Below are 15,132 nucleotides of genomic sequence, written 5' to 3'. Positions count from 1 at the left end.
AAAAAAAAAAAAAAGACTTCTCTGTAGGCATTGACAGTGCTAGGAGCCTGTTGGGCACAGTGGGTCACACCTGTAATCCCAGCACTTTGGGAGGCCAAGTGGGGCAGATAACTCGATCCCAGGAGTCTGAGATCAGCCTGGGCAACATGGTGAGACCCCATCTTTACAAAAAATACAGAAATTAGCAAGACGTGGTATAGTTCCAGCTACTCAGGATGCTGAGGTGGGAGGATTCCTTGAGCCTAGAGGCGGAGGTTGCAGTGAGCCATGATCACACCACTGCACTCCAGCCTGGGTGATAGAGACCCTGTCTCAAGGGAAAAAAATGAGAGAGTGCTAGGAGCCAAGAGGTTGCTTCAACATTAGGTGCTAGCAGGAGATCTGTCCAAGAGGCAGAGGGTAGGATCTGAGGGTGCTGTGATGGCCAACACAACACAGAGGCCCTTCCCAAACTGGGGTGGGGGGTGGGAGGGGGCTGTTTCATAGCTGCTGTGACAAAAAAGTCCCTCGATCGCAGATGCTACCACAAGTATTAAGAACTTTCCACAGTCAGACCCAAACCCCATAGAAATCAGATGGCCTCCAAGGTCAGCAAAATGAATCGGACCTGCCTCTGCCTTCCACCTCTTTTATTTTTTCTTTTTTTTTGAGACAGAGTTTTATTCTTATTCCCCAGGCTGGAGTACAGTGGCACAATCTCGGCTCACTGCAACCTCTGCCTCCTTGGTTCAAGTGATTCTCCTGCCTCAGCCTCCTGAGTAGCTGGGATTACAGGCGCCCACCACCATGCCCAGCTAATTTTTTGTATTTTTAGTAGAGACAGGGTTTCATCAAGTCGGCCAGGCCGGTCTCAAACTCCTAACCTCAGGTGATCTACCCTCCTCAGCCTCCCAAGGTGCTGGGATAACACTGTGCCTGGCCACCTGCCTTCTAACTTTTGAGAAAGTCCAACATTTGCTTTATTGTGACATCAAAGAAGCCAATGCTCCTGGGAACCAACCAGGATTATGGCTGTGTTCTTCTCAATCACCAGTCAAGAGAGCTGCCTTATATGACTGTCCTGAGCTCAGCTGTGTGACCAAGTCTTCCACATTGAAAGTGAGTGAAAAATCGCTTCCCTCTGCCCTTCTAGGCTTCTTGCCTGGGCTACAAATTAAACTGACATAAGACATATTAACAGGAGAAAAGCCATCTTTAGTTACATACATAGGCACAGGAGTCCTTCAAAATACAAGACTCAAAGGAGGGCCAGATGATTAAAGGCTTATACAGATTGAATATCTCTCATTCAAAATGCTTGGGACCAGAAATGTTTCAGATTGGGGATCTTTTCCAATTTTGAAATATTTGCATATATATAATGAGAGATCTTGGGGCTAGGACTCAAGTATAAACACAAAATTCATTTATGTTACATATACACCTTATACCCACAGCCTGAAGGTAATTTTATATAATATTTTTAATGATTTTGAGCATGAAACAAAGTTTTTAATGTGTTTTGACTGTGACACATCACTTGAGTTCGGGTGTGGAATTTTCCACTCATGACATGAAGGCTCACGTCAATACTCAAAAAAATGTTGGATTTTAGAGTATTTTGAGTTTTTGGATTAGGGATATGCAACCTGTATAGCATTTTTAGCTACAGAAAGGAATGGGAACTTGGGGCTTCTGAGAGGTGGTGGCCACACAAGTCATGGGAGGGTGAGGGGAGGAAATGTATGGTGAATAAAGTTCTTCTTGTTATGCAGATAAAAGTCTCCCAGGTAATAAAATTTGTCTGGAGCAACCCTCAGGAGAATATCTGTCTGGGTGTGGTGTATTAGTCTGTTCTCATGCTGCTAATAAAGACATACCCGAAACTGAGCAATTTATAGAGGAAAGAGGTTTAACTGACTCACAGTTCCACATGGCTGCAGAAGCCTCACAATCATGGCGGAAGGCAAATGAGGAGCAAAGTCACATCTTACCTAGCAGCAGGCAAGAGAGCTTGTGCAGGCAAACTCCCCTTTACGAAACCATCAGATCAGGCCGTGCACAGTGGGTCACGTCTATAATCCCAGCACTTTGGGAGGCTAAGGTGGGTGGATCACAAGGTCAAGAGATTGAGACAATCCTGGCCAAAACGGTGAAACCCCATCTCTACTAAAAATACAAAAATTAGCTGGGCATGGTGGTGTGCGCCTGTAGTCCCAGCTACTCAGGAGGCTGAGAATCGCTTGAACCTGGGAGGCAGAGGTTGCAGTGAGCCAAGATCTGAACTCCAGCCTGGCGACAGAGTGAGACTCCATCTCAAAATAATAATAATAATAAATAAAACCATCAGATCTCATGAGACTTATTCACTATCATGAGAACAGCACAGGAAAGTCCCGCCCCCATGATTCAATTACCTCTCACCAAGTACCTCCCATGACACATGGGGATTATGGGAGCTACAATTCAAGATGAGATCTGGTGGGGGATACACCTAAACCATATCACATGGTGTCCACCTCCAGGCTTTCTCCTATGATCCCAGTGAATCTTCCCTGGTGGATGAGATTCCCGCGAAGGAGATTCAGGACAGTTGAGTTCCATTTGGAGGATTGTCTTTAGGCAGCTAAGGGGAGCTCAGAAAAAGCCTCTGTCTGAATCTGCTTTTCCCAAAGTGCCCTTAGTTCACTGTAATTAGCACACCAAAGTGTCATATTTTGAAGTGGACTTTCCTGAACTCCTTCCGTTCCATGCCCTCCATGCTGCAGATGCTCTTTGAGGCCAGCCTGGAGAGGCCTCTCCTCTGTCTCTTCCACAGCCTATGAGATTGCCTAAGAGAGCTGTTGGAAACCCTAATTTGACCTCTCCCACAACAGGGGACGAGCCAAAAAGCTGGGCTGTAGGGAACCAGCTCCATGAGATGCTGGTCAGCAAACATTTTAATCTAAAATTATAATCGGTCAGAGAATTGGTTTTTCAGTATTTTTTTTGAAGTATCCTCCACGCTGGATTACAGAAGCCTAATAGATACTTTCCTTGTTATTGAAGGGTTAATAGAATATCTTTCTCTTCCAATAAATAGTTGGATAAATATGATAAAGTGCTCCTTCAGGAATTACCACGGCACAGATCATTTCTTCCCTCAGAGAAGCACCTGGCTTTTATTGTTTTTTGTGTTTTTTTGACTGAGTCTTACTCTGTCGCCCAGGCTGGAGTGCAATAGTGCGATCTCAGCTCACTGCAACCTCTGCCTTCCTGGTTCAAGCAATTCTCCTGCCTCAGCCTCCCAAGTAGCTGGGATTACAGTCATCCACCACCACACCCAGCTAATTTTTGCATTTTTTAGTAGAGACAGGGTTTCACCACGTTGGCTAGGCTGGTCTCAAACTCCTGACCTCGTGATCCACCTGCTTTGGCCTCCCAAAGGGTTGGGATTACAGGCATGAGCCATCATGCCCAGTGGCTTTTGCTTTTTCTTTAAGTCTACTCCTTTGTGAACTCTTGATTTTATAAATCCTCTTCTTTTCCCTTTTATTTTTTCTGGTATGGTCCTGAAATGTCTTCTGTGGTCTCCCTTCAAAGTTCAGCTTCCCTTTCCAATTAAGTTTTCATTCACGTTCCCACGTTAACCTTCAAAATTACACTCAAGGCAAGGAATTCCCCTATTTTCAACAAAGAGATGGGTATCAATGGATTTCCAAAGCATGCCTCTGTTCTACGCATATGTATCTTTTTTCCCCAACTAAAATGTAGAATTATTGGGAACAGGGTCTGTTTTTAATTTCTTTTTTATCTCCCTGCCTTACAGCACCTGCTCTACAAAGTAATTCTCAGTAAGTAATCACTTCTGACCACATGTAGAGATTTATAATTCATAAATGTATAATTCTATTGAATGGAAACGGAAATCCTTAGATTGGGGGTGGGGTCACCGTTGTTACTGCTAACATTTTTTAGCAGTTATTAATCCAGCATTTCATGTAATCCTCATACTGAAACCACCTTTGGGAAATTATGACAGTAGGAGAAATCTACATGGCTGACTCCATCTTGCTTCTAGCCTCTCAAGTTGACTCTCTTTGCTTATTATGCCTTGGTGTGAGAGAAATTTAGTTTATAGTTTAAATGATAATAGCCCTTCCCAAAAATGAAATTGTTCCTGTAAAACTAATAAACGGCCACCAAGTTAGGAGGATGAGAGGGATTTGAATTCTAAATAATTACCAGCCATTATTCCAGAAATTATAAGATTTGCAACTTCCCCAGTTACTCTTGCAGATATTATCACTATTGTATAACCTACGATTGGCCTTTTGAAATGTCTTTTTAGGATTTTGCCTTTCTGACAACCACATGACCCCATCTGGACCCACCAACCAGTCCTGTTGCCCCAACCCAGGAACTGACTCAGCACAAGAGGACAGCTTTGATTCCCTATGATTTCATCTCTGACTCAACAGATCAGTATGCTCCCTGCACACCAAACTATCTTTGAAAAACTCCTAACCTCATGCCTTTGGGAAGACTGATTTGAGTAATAACCCCATTTCCTATGGGGAGTGACTGGCCTTGTATCAGTTAAACATTTGTTACTACAATGCTATGGTCTTGGTGAGTTGATTTTGTTCATGCAGCAGGCAGGAAGAACCCACTGGGCCAGCCACGCACAGTGGCTCACGCCTGTAATTTCAGCACTTTAGGAGGCTGAGGTGGGTGGATCACCTGAGGTCAGGAGTTCAAGATCAGCCTGACCAACATGGAGAAACCCTATCTCTACTAAAATACAAAAAGATTAGCCAGATGTGGTGGTGTGCGCCTGTAGTCCCAGCTACTTGGGAGGCTGAGGCAGAATTGCTGGAACCCGGGAGGCAGAGGTCGCAGTCAGCTGAGATCCCACCATTGCACTCCAGCCTGGGCTACAAAAGCGAGACTCTGTCTCTAAAAAAAAGAGTGGGCAGTCAGGCGTGGTGGCTCACGCCTGTAATCCCAGCTACTCAGGAGGCAGAGGCAGGAGAATCACTTGAACCCATAGACAGAGTTTGTAGTGAGACAAGACCGTACCATTGTACTCCAGCCTGGGCAACAGAATGAGACTCTGTCTCAAAAAAACAAAGAGTAGGCTGTAGGCTGGGTGCAGGGACTCACACTAGTAATCATAGCACTTTGGGAGGCTAAGGCAGGTGGATCACCTGGGCCCAGGAGTTCAAGACCAGCCTGAGCAACATAGTGAAACCCTGTCTCTACAAAAAATACAAAAAGTATACTTCCATGTAGTATGGGAAATAAAATTTAAAAAACATAAATATAAAAATTAGCCAGGCGTGGTGGCATGTGCCTGTGGTCTCCGCTACTCAGGAGGCTGAGGTGGGAGGATCACTTGAGCCCAGGAGGTTGAGCCTGCAGTGAGCCATGATTGGCCACTGCACTCTAGCCTAGGTGACAAAGTAAGACCTTGTCTCTTAATTAAAAAAAAGTGGACTGTCTTGTTTATAGAATAGCATGTGACAGAACTGACAATGTGTGACTTTTGAGACCAAGTTATAAAAGGCTTTGTGATTTTCTCCTTGCTCTCTCTTAGTCACTCACTCTGGGGGAAGCCAGGTGCCATGTTGTGTGAATACTCAAGCAGCTCAATGGCAAGGTCCATGTGGCAAGGAACTGAAACCACCTGCCAACGGTCAACAGGAAACCGGCGCCTTATGTCAACAGCCATGTGAGTGAACCATCTTGAAAAGAGATTATTTAGCCCCATTCTTCAGATGACCACAACCCTAACTGAGTTTTTACTGCAACATCGTAAGACACCCTGAGCAGTCATCCAACTAAACCACTCTTGAATGCCTGACCCGTACAAACTGTGAGATAACAAGTAGTTGTGTTACATTGCTAAATTTTGAGGTAATTGGTTACACAGCAATAAATACTTCAACAGGTTATCATCTAAATGAGTAGTTCTTACATTTTGGGGGGACAGGGACTTCTTTGAGAATCCAATAAAAATTATAGACCCTCACTTAAGAAAAATGTCGGAAACAAAATCATGTAGCTCACGGTTTCTGGAGAATCTTATATCCCAGTAAAGCCCATTCACAGATCTCAGGTTAAAAATTCCTACTCCGGCCAGGCGCGGTGGCTCAAGCCTGTAATCCCAGCACTTTGGGAGGCCGAGACGGGCGGATCACGAGGTCAGGAGATCGAGACCATCCTGGCTAACACGGTGAAACCCCGTCTCTACTAAAAATACAAAAACTAGCCGGGCGAGGTGGCGGGCGCCTGTAGTCCCAGCTACTCCGGAGGCTGAGGCAGGAGAATGGCGTGAACCCGGGAGGCGGAGCTTGCAGTGAGCTGAGTGAGCTGAGATCCGGCCACTGCACTCCAGTCTGGGCGACAGAGCGAGACTCCGCCTAAAAAAAAAAAAAAAAAAAAAAAAATTCCTTCTCCAAACACTAGAAGAGTCCACATGTAAATTCTTTCCTTAAAAAAAAAAAAATCTCTTTCCTGTGGAAGACTAATGCAACGTAATTTTTATTCTTTGCTTCAGTTTGTTCTTCCTTGAGATGGAAGAACCAGTTTGATTAAAGAGGCATTTCCCCCACCCCCAATTCCCCCAGGCTGTTTCCACCAGCACATTGCAGAGGGCAAAGGGGTCACACTAACTTTTCTCATGGTTCTATTTTTATGACTGAATGCTTATGGAAAAGGGAGTCAAGGAAATTGGTGGGATTTCCAGAAAAGTCAGAAACAGTAGTTACTAGAAATACAGGAAGGAAATGTGTTCTTGAAAGATTAAAGTTCCAAGGTTTACAGCTAAATGTGTTGGCTTCGTTTGTATTCTCCAGACACAGTAGGGCATTTGGGAGAATCCTACTGAGTTCATTCTTCATCCACCTGAGCCACCTCCAACTTTGTTTTTACACATACGCATCTCCAGGCTGACATTATGTGCAAAGGAGAAGCACAGTGATTCCTCTCCATTTTCTACCAGCGGAGATAAAGACCTCTAAGCCGACACAGACATAGGAGAGAGAGCCATCAAACTTGCGTTTGAAGTTAGTATCTGCTAAATCCTCAAGGCCATATTTTCTGATCCAACCAACGAAAGTATAATAATTGCAATTCTCAGAGTCAACTTCCCCTTTGGGAACCCCAGAATGGATCTGTGTTCCTGAGCACTGTTCCCTGGGCTGCAGAAGACACGTCAGGAAATATAACCTAGGAAGAGAAGCAGAACTTGGGGGCATAATGGTATATTCAATTTGGGGGAAATTCAGTTTGGAGAACTTTTAAGAAAATTTAGTTTGGAGAATTTTTAAGACATCCCCTAGGGGTTAAGTATATGATACATGAACTCAGGAAGAGGTCTGCATTCAGAGACATTTTGGGAGTTAAAACATGAGCTCGCTGAGGATGGATCTTTGCAAACTTATAAATAGGGAAGGAAAAGAAGTCCCTTAAGGAGTGAAGGAAAATGATAGGAGAGGTTGTGAGATGAGCTGGGAAAGATGTGAGAGAAATCCACAGACAAGGGATTAAATTTTTTTTTTTATTTTTTTTATTTTTTTGAGATGGAGTTTCCTCTTACTGCTCAGGCTGGAGTGCAATGGCATCATCACAGTTCACTGCAACCTCCGCCTCTTGGGTTCAAGTGATTCTCCTGCCTCAGCCTCCTGAGTAGCTGGGATTATAGGCGTGAGGCACCACACTCAGCTAATTTTTGTATTTTTAGTAGAGACAGGGTTTTACCATGTTGACTAGGCTAGTCTCAAACTCCTGACCTCAGGTGATCCACCTGCCTCGACCTCCCAAAGTGCTGGGATTACAGGCATGAGCCACCGTGCCTAGCCAGGATTAAATTTTTAAAATAGAAATATAATTATTTGTATTTTTACAAATATAAATATAAACAAAAAGGGAATGTTAATTTCACATGCAAGTATAAGCAGAGGCATTAGGTAAATGACAGGTGGACCATGTCAATTCTTTTTAGCATGACAGGGCTTCACAGGTAGTTGTGGAAGGAGCATATCAGTGCAGCAGAAGGGGCAGAAGCTTGATTGGGACAGGCTGAGGAGAGAGTCAGCAGAAGTGGCTCACGTAAAAATGGCCACACACAGTCACCCAAGATTCAAGACTGAATAAGGCAGAGGCTCCTCTCAGTCCCTCTGGTGAAATAAGAGGCAGCTGGAAGAGATTGGTGAAATACATATTCATTTTGCTATTTGTTCATAGTCTACGTTCACTGAAGGAATAAAATCCCATTGTTAATAAACAGAAGTAGCTCCCTAGAGATATAAATTTTGGTGTGGAAAAGTTGGCATATAAAAGAAAAGCAATAGCCATCTGCCCAAATTAGAACTAGCAGGGAAGAAATGGCCTTGCCAGGCACAGTGAAACATAAGAAGCAGATCGCAAATCAAAGAACTGAAAGTGTTATGAGGGAAGGCATGAGGTCCTACCTTCACAACATAATCCACAGGTTAGGGCAGTTAGGGTGACAGGATAGTCTCTGCTGCCTTTTCCAAATGGACAGAACCTCTTAGACACCCATCCTCCCTGAATATTTAAATTAGCACCAATCTTAAGTGTAACTGGAGAGCAAAAATGAGACAAGTAAACAGCAACAGACAATTCCAGGACTTAGATTCCAAACATGCAGAACCTACGGCTTGTAGTAGCATTTTCTTTGAAAATAGCATTTTCTTTGAAATAATTGAGTTTCTGTATATTTTCATGAATAATTTTCTTTGTGTTTCATATTAATCTTTCTGGTAAATAAATAAATAAATAAATAAACATTTTCCAAGAAGGTCCCCCAGGCTGCTGGCACAGGGTGTGCTGATAGGCTCCTGCTGTGTTTCCCTGTGGCTTCACTGAAGGCCCACCACCTGCCTCTACTACTATGTTATGACGACAACCTGTTTAGTGGGTCTGCGCCTTGGAGACACTGGCGACCCTGATCCCGATTCAGTTGGCAGAGCCCTGTGTGCAGGTCCTACAGGCTACACCCCTGCAGGCCTGCATTTAGGCTTAGATAACTCCCTAGGATTCAAATCCCAAAGGAAGGGCTTGCCCAGGCCACAATCCTGTTCTTGCTCCAGACTTTCCTGCCACTGCCCCATACTTGTCTCTGTACCTATGGCAGCTGAGCTGGCATCTCCTCCTGGGACACCTGATGTGTTTCGCAGGCTAGAAACATCAAAGGCGGGCACTAGCACCAACTTTCAGGAAGTAAAGGCAAAAGCCCATGACCCTTCTGTTATGTGCTCGATGCCACAAAACCCAGCTGCCTGTGTGCTCTGTTGTCAGAAAACACCACTGTTTCCAGTTAAAATACAGGAAGAGTAGTAAAAAATAAATTTCCTGCCAACCACTGGGGACAACTAGATAGAAGAGGAACAATAAAATATGAATACAATGACAACCAGTATGTAGACACTCAGATGACTTTCCTGTTGAAAAGTCTGGCTTGGAGGATGAAGTTGAAGAAGTCCAAGAAATGCCACCCCAAAATATCACGCTTTGGTGTGCTGATTGCATTGAACCGAGGGCATGTGGGGAACAGTGGATGCAGACAGAGGCTTTTTCTGAGCTCCCTTTAGCTGCCTAAAGACCTTCCTCCAAATGGAACTCAATTGTCCTGAATCCCCTTTGCAGGAATCTCATCCACCAGTGAACATTAACTGGGATCACAGGAGAGAGCCTGGAGGTGGAAACTACCCCTAGACAGAAACCACCTGTCCTCCTAAGGGCGACTCCCAACAACCTTTGTTACCTGGGAGACTTTTCTCTGCCTAACAAGAAGACCTTTATTCACCACACGTTTCCTCCCCTCACCCATAACTTGTGTGGCCACTACTTCCCAGAAGCCCCAAGCCCCCATTCCTTTCTGTATCTCAGGATGCTCTATTAGCTTCAGGCATCTGCCCCTTCTTCAGGTCTCGTATTTTGTAAGACTCCTGTGCATGCATAGGTAATTAAATGCGGCTTTTCTCCTGTTCATTAGTCTTACACTAATTTAATTCATAGCCCAGCCAAGGAACCTAGAAGGCTATAAGAAAGTTATTTTGTACTCCCATACAGAAGCAGAGTTAGTGATGTATTCCTGGGGCCTTCAGGAATCAGTTCTCATCTCTGAGGCTGGCTCCTCCATGTTCTATTTTCTTTCTTTCAAAAAACTTTTTATTTTTAATTTTTATGGACACATAATAGTTGTACAGGTTAGGCGTGGTGGCTCACACCTGTAATCCCAGCACTTTGGCAAGCCAAGGCAGGAGAATTACTTGAAGCCACAAGTTTGAGATCAGCTTGTACGGCATAGTGAAACCCCATCTCTACAAAAAATATACAAAGCTTTAGCCAGGTGTTCTGGCACACACCTGTGGTCCCAGCTACTTGGGAGGCTGACATGGGAAGATCACTTGACATGGGAGGCTGACATGGGTTAGGCGGTCAGGGCTGCAGTGAGCTGTGATCATGCCACTGCACTCAAGCCTGGGTGACACAGTGAGACCCCGTGATCACACGGGGATTACAATTCAATGTGAGATTTGGATGGGGACACAGAGCCAAACCGTATCAGGGGTACCTGTGATATTTTGACAGAAGCATGCAATGTGTAATGATCAAACTGGGTAACTGGGATATCCACCTCCACAAACATTTATCATTTGTGTTGGGAATATTCTAAATCTACTCTTCTAGCTATTTTGAAATATACAATAGATTATTGATAGCTACAGCTGCCCTATTGTGTTACCAAACACCAGATCTTATTTCTTGTATCTATTTTTTTTAAGATGGAGTCTTGCTCTGTTGTCCAGTCTGGAGTGCAATGGTGTAATCTTGGCTCACTGCAACCTCTGCCTCCTGTGTTCAAGTAATTTTTCTGCCTCAGCCTCCTGAGTAGCTGAGATTACAGGTGTACATCACCATGCCCAGCTAATTTTTTGTATTTTTAGTAGAGACAGGGTTTCACCATGCTGGGCAGGTTGGTGTTGAACTCCTGATCTCAAGTGGTCCACCCACTTTGGCCTTCCCAAGTGCTGGGATTATAGGCGTGAGCCACCACGCCCAGCCTATCTAACTGTATTTTTGTGCCCATTAACCATCCCCTTTTTATCCTGCCCTCTCCATTGCCCTTCTAATCTCTGGTAACTGCCATTCTACTCTCTACCTCCTTGAGGTCAATTATTTTAGCTCCCACATATGAGTTAGAACATAAGACATTTGTCTTTCCATGCCTGGCCTGTTTCATTTAACATAACGTCTTCCAGTTCCATCCATGTTGTTGCAAATAACAGGATTTCATTCTGTTTTATGGTAGAATAATATTCCATTGTGTGTACATAACACCTTTTCTTTATTCATTCATCTATTGATAGACACTTACGTTGATTCCATATCTTGGCTATTGTAAATAGTGTTGCAATAAATGTGGGGGTGGAGATATCTCTTTGATATACTGATTTCCTTTCTTTATTTCTCTTTTTTGAGCTAGGGTCTTGCTTCACCACCCAGGCAGGAGTGCAGTGGCACAATCATGGCTCACTACAGCCTTAAGATCCCAGGATCAAATGATCTTCCCACTTCAGTTTCCCAAGTAGCTGGGACTACAGGTGCATGCCACCATATCAGGCTAATTTCTTTAAAAAATTTTGTAGAGACAGGGTCTTGCCATATTGCCCAGGCTGGTCTTGAATTCTTGGACTCAAGTGATTCTTCTGACTTGGCCTCCCAAAGTGCTGGGATTACCGACATGAGCCAACATGCCCAGCCCTTTCTTTTGAATATATACCCAGAAGGATGATTGCTGGATCATATGGTAGTTCTATTGTTAGTTTTTTGACAACTCTCCATACTGTTTTCCATAGTGGATATACTAATTTATATTCCCACCAACAGTGTATAAGCATTCCCCTTTCTCTGCACCCTTGACAACTTCTGCTATTTTCTGTTTTTTTAACAATAATCATTTTAACTGGGATATCTCATTGTGGTTTTGATTTGCATTTCCCTAATGATTAGTGATGTTGAGCATTTTTTCATATACCTGTTAGCCATTTTTATGTCTTCTTTTGAGAAATATCTATTCAGATCTTTTACATATTTTAAAGTGAGGTTATTTGTTTTTTTGTTATTGAGTTGTTTGAGTTATTTCTATATTTTGGTTATTAATTCTTCGCCACATGACTTGTTTTCAAGTATTTTCTCCCATCCTGTAAGTCATCTCTTCACTTTGTTGATTCTTTTATCTGCTGTGCAGAAGCTTTTTAGCTTGATCTAATGACATTTGTCAACTTTTGCTTTGGTTACCTGTGCTGTTGAGGTCTTGCTTAAGAAATCTTAGCTCAGCCTATTGTCCCTGAAGCATTTCTCCAATGTTTTCTTCTAGTAGTTTCATGTTTTACATTTAGGTCTTTGATCCTTTATTTTATTTTATTTTATTTTGTTTTATTTTTTGAGACAGAGTCTTGCTCTGTCACCCAGGCTGGAGTGCAGTGGCATGATTTTGGCTCACAGCAACCTCCACCTCCTGGGTTCAAGTGGTTCTCCTGCCTCAGCCTCCTGAGTAGCTGGGATTACAGGCATGTGCCTCCATGCCCAGCTCATTTTTGTATTTTTAGTAGAGACAGAGTTTTGCCATTTTGGCCAGGCTGGTCTTGAATTCCTGACCTCAGGTGATCCACCCAGCTTGGCCTCCCAAAGTACTGGGATTACAGGCGTGAGCCACCATGACCGGCCTGATCCATTTGATTCTTATATATGGTAAGAAATAGGGGTCTAGTTTCATTCCTCTGCATATGACTATCATTTTCCTAACATCATTTATTAAAAGGGTATCCTTTCCCTAATGTATGTTCTTGGTGCCTTTGTCAAGAATGAGTTGACTGGGCCAGGAGCAGTGGCTCACAAGGTCAAGAGATTCAGACCATCCTGACTAACATGGTGAAACCCCATCTCTACTAAGAATACAAAAATTAGCTGGGTGTGGTGGCACACGCCTGTAGTCCCAGCTACTCAGGAGGCTGAGGCAGGAGAATCGCTTGAACCTGGGAGGCGGAGGTTGCAGTGAGCCAAGATCGCACCACTGCGCTCAAGCCTGGCATCAGAGTGAGACTCCGTCTGAAAAACATAAACAAAACAACAACAAAAAAATGACTTGACTATAAATGTGTGCATTTATTTCTGGGTTCTCTATTCTGTTTCCATTGGCCTGTGGGTCTGATTTTATACCAGTCCCGAGCTGTTTTGGTTACTACAACTTTGCAGTATAAAGTCAGGTAATGTGATGCCCCCAGCTTTGTTCTGGCTCCTCCATTTTTTCATTGTTGGGAACTAGCCTGTTACTTTCAGTTTATGGCAGTAGCTCAAGATGTTTTGTAGTGAGTAAGATTCAGCTGCTCATTTCCTACCTTCCTACCAACTTGTAATAAAAGCAAGCCCCAGGCCAAATTCTGCCCCATGCAAAGACATTTATTAAACCAATATTCATGGACCATTAGGCACAGAACATTTTATACAACCCACTAGGTAGGTCCAGCTTATGTCCTTTTAAATGATTCAATGACTACATGACATGAATGATCTGCAGGAAAAGAACCAACATTTTAGAGACAGGATTTAATTATCTTTGTGGTCAGCATCAGGCAACCAGAAATTCTTCTAAAGCAACATCTGGATACAGGAGTGGTTCAGGGTCCAGGGTCTTGCACCATCTTTACAGGGGCTTGCTAAAGGCCTCAATAGACTCTTACACCCTGTTCAGGCAAATGAGCAGAGCCTCTCAAATATGTTAGCATATTCACGTATCTTGATTCTCTTTAATTTCATCAGTGAGCCCTTTTCTATCATTTTCTCATGCTAATTACTAAGCCACTGATTTCACCACAAAATAAAACCAATTTCTGATATCTATGTGCTGATTAGCAAAGTATCTGCTATGAATCAAAATACGGATTACTCAAGCAACTTTTAAGGGGCCTTTCAGATATAACACTAGCTGACACCCCTGGGGTGTAGCTTTCCCTTGGAATTGAAGCTTAATTTAACTAGCAGGTACACAGCATTCCATTGTCAATGCTGCAGTATTTACAAGTGTGAAATGAAAATATCTTGGGCCCTCAAAATCACTAAGGAAAACTCAAGCTGGAAACTGCTTAAGGCAAAATTGCCTCCCATTCTATTCAAAGTGATCCCTCTGCTTACTGAGATAGATGCATATCTGATTGCCTCCTTTGGAAACGCTAATCTGAAACTCAAAAGAATGCAATCCTTTGTGTCTCACCTATCTGTGACCTAGAAGCTCCTTCCCCACTTCCTGCCTTTGCTTCAAGTTGTCCTGCCTTTCCAGACGGAACCAATGTACTTCTTACATATATTGATTGATGCCTCATGTCTCCCTAAAATGTATAAAACCAAGCTGTCCGCCGATTAATCACCTTGGGCACATGTCGTCAGGACTTCCTGAGGCTGTGTCACAGGCTGTCCACAACCTTGGCAAAATAAACTTTCTAAATAAACTGAGACCTGTCTCAGATTTTCTGGGTTCACACAAGTAAATTACAGCCATTAAGACACTTACTTAGACCTAAGAGAAAAAAACAATTATTTTCATTAAGTACTGTGGGAAGCAAGTCAATACCAGAACACTGGTCTCAGGCTTTGTGACTATTTCATTCAACTTCTGTCTGAGAAGGAGACAATTAATATGAGATACAACTGAAATCTGTGAGATTGTACCGGGGACTACAAATTCCTAAGCATTCAAGTAAGGAAAGATTCTTGTTATTCAACAGAGGTTATTTCAGTACAAGTAAAAGGAAATATTTCATATGGCTCTTAGGAACTGGTTATCCCAAAGGTAATTCAGGCTGCAAACAAACAATTTATTCTGGGCTAAATCAAAGGTCACAAAGTGGCACCCCAGAAAAGTGGGTGGCCTGAACCCATCTAGCCTGAACAACTTTGTAAAATTATTGAATTTGAGCCAGTACTTAAAAATCAGTTGCCATCCCCATAAAAATCTGGATTTCTGGTTTCTCTTGAAAAAAATCAGAAGATCTGACAATATTAGGTCTGCATTTCCTGCTGACATAAGGCAGCCGGAATCGAGTAATCACTATATCCCGTAATAGGCATTTTCTTTTTTTTTTT

Source organism: Colobus angolensis, unplaced genomic scaffold (genome assembly GCF_000951035.1).
Source record: "Colobus angolensis palliatus isolate OR3802 unplaced genomic scaffold, Cang.pa_1.0 Scaffold425, whole genome shotgun sequence".
NCBI lineage: Eukaryota > Metazoa > Chordata > Mammalia > Primates > Cercopithecidae > Colobus > Colobus angolensis.
The sequence above is the reverse complement of the archived record's forward strand: the minus strand, read 5'-3'. Positions refer to the sequence as shown.